This window comes from Protobothrops mucrosquamatus, unplaced genomic scaffold, assembly GCF_001527695.2.
Source record: "Protobothrops mucrosquamatus isolate PMUCROS unplaced genomic scaffold, P.Mucros_1.0 scaffold1777, whole genome shotgun sequence".
Classification (NCBI taxonomy): domain Eukaryota; kingdom Metazoa; phylum Chordata; class Lepidosauria; order Squamata; family Viperidae; genus Protobothrops; species Protobothrops mucrosquamatus.
In genome coordinates, this window is record NW_015387915.1 from 120,807 (window position 1) to 123,607 (window position 2,801).

Genomic DNA, 2,801 nt, shown 5'->3' on the forward strand with positions numbered 1-2,801 from the left:
CATGGTTTTTGAGAGAAATTCCCACTTAGCCCCAACACCCAGCTAGGTGATCTCTGGTGTCCCCTCCAACACTCACACTGTAGAACTGAGGAGAGCGTAAGAGAAGCCTTCAGTGCCAACTGTTGAATCAAGATCCGTCTTCTCTCAGGTGGGGGTGATGGAGAAGAGGCCTGACATCCTTCACCCCAATCCCCCTCCTCTATTTCAAGGCCTCTTCCTCTTCCTCTCAGCTTGCCCCAGAGAGAAAAAGGGAGGGAAAGAGCAGCTTTGGACTTGGAGGTTTCACTGAGGAAAGACTCGGTTGTGGGTTTCTCCTCTTTCTTTACCCTGTCTGAATGTAGGGTTACTACCCAATGAGCCAAGCCAAGCCATGATTCAACAGGGATTGGACCCAATCCTGCTCTTCCCAGCATCACTGCCTGATGGATCCTGGAGGGAGACTCGCTAACTGTGGGTGTTGTGAGAGGGATGTTCAGTTTTGAGCGGGAAACTCGAAAAATCAAAACACTTGAATTGAATGCTGAGGTTTATTGGATTCTCAAACTACAGAACTAGCAGAAAGAAGCTTGCGGAACAAGAGAAAAGGGAAAGAGGGTAAGGGGTCAAAGAAAGCAGGGGAGGGGGGATTATGGACCATCCTGTGGTAAAAGCCAGAAGCGTAAATCTTCAAGGAAGGTCCATGTTGGATGAGATCAAAACTCAAAGAAATTAGCCACTTTTAGAACTCTTAGTTGCACTTGTCTTCTGCACAACAGAAAATGAACTCATTGGCAACCAAAGTAGTACGACACGTTGCAGCACATCCCCTGGTGATCCTCAGTTCTGTGAAGGAAACACAAAGCAGAATGACTATTAAAAAAAATACCAAAGAACAGATCTGGGGCTGTGGCTGAACAAAATGGTAAACCCACTTTTAACACTTCGGTGGATTCCCTCCCAGTAGGAAGGCAGACCTCCTTCCTCCTCTAGGGAATACTCAGGAGTCAATGAGTAAACAAAGATATCTTTGGGGGAAAGTCCTGTGTTTTGACATGACTCGGGGGCAATGCCATCCCTCTTGGATATTTAATGTGCGAGATCTAATTTCCCTCAATTCCAGAACAAACCCCCAGTCCTCCCCCTTTCCCTCCACCCCTTTCTCTAAAGAAAGCCTCCCCTTCAATCTGGGTTACTCCTGGGACAGATGGGGCTCCCCACTCCAAGCCCCCCTTCCCTTGCATTCCTTAGACTGTCCAGCCACAGGCCATGACCTCAGGGGAACCCGGGCAGAGCACAGAAAGCTTCTACATGACCTCCAACTCTCAGGTGCATTTGGGAGTTCTAGTTTGGGTTCAAGAAGAAAAGCTGTGAGAAAAGATAAGGACTGTACTTACTGAGTATATCACTATAATCCACCCTTACATAGCAGATGTTCTGTCCTTTTGTACAATTCTCAAAGACATCACAACGCAATTCAGTGCATAAGCGACATGTCAGGGTGTATCCTGGATGAAAGAAATAAAATATAGAGATCTTACTTAGATATTTATTTATCTAATCTTGTAATCCTGTTATATATTAGATGAGGGATCATTTCATAGAAAGGTTGGCTGTGAAAATTTCCCTGGAAAGATCATATGCTCTAGAAATAGGAAACTCTGACTTCTAGTCCCAATTTAGGGATCAGAGCCAGCTGGGTGACTTTGGACCATTCTCTCTCTCTCTCTCTCTCCATCCTACCTCACAGGATTGTTGCTGTGGGGAAAATAGGGGGAAAGAGTAATAATAATAATAATAATAATAATAATAATAATAATAATAATAATAATAATAATAATGTTGGAAGGGACCTTGGAGGTCATCAAGTCCAACTCCCTGCCCAGGCAGGAACCCTACACCATTTCAGACAAACGGCTGTCCAGTCTCTCCTTAAAAACTTCCAGTGTTGGAGCATTCACCGCTTCTGGAGGCAGGTTGTTCCATTGGTTAATTGTTCTAACTGTCAGTAAGTTTCTCCTTAGTTCTAGGTTGCTTCTCTCCTTGGTCAGTTTCCATCTGTTGCTTCTCGTCCTGCCTTCAGGCGCCTTGGAGAATAGCTTGACTCCCTCTTCTTTGGGGCAGCCCCTGAGATATTGGAACGCTGCTATCATGTCCCCCCTTGTCCTTCTCTTCGTTAAACTAGACATACCTAATTCCAGCAACCATTCCTTATATGTTTTAAGTTTCTTTGCTTCCTTGGGTGATTACAAAACCAAACAGCAATAGCACGTAGACTTTTATACTGCTTCACAGCGCTGTACAGCCCTTTCTAAGCAGTTTACAGAGTCAGCATATTGCCCCCCAAAACTAGGTCCTCTTTTAACCGACCTCAGAAGGATGGAAGGCCGAGTCAACCTTGAACCGGTCACGATCGAACCGCTGGCAGTCAGCAGTAAGCAGAATTCGCCTGCAATACTGCATTCTTACCACTGCGCCACCACAGGTGGGATAAAAGCTGGGATTAAAAAAAAAATCTTCTCTTCTGAAACAGACTATAAAATATAAGCAAATGGAAACCTCAATGGCTGGTCTCCGTGTGGAAGCTAAGCAGGGTTTGGGTTGGTCAAACCTAGGATGGTTGTATGATAGATTGAGGAGTCTCAGACACCCCAGCAACAGCAACCAATCTCAGGTTGGTGTCAAGGAAACTACAAGCTTGACTTGAAGGAGGCATCACGGATCCCTTTCGGTTGTACCATCCAAACACTGAGCGATAGCAAAGCCAGAGGGAGACAGATGGTGGGGTAAGGAAAGGAAACATTTTTCATCTCACTCCCAGGAGT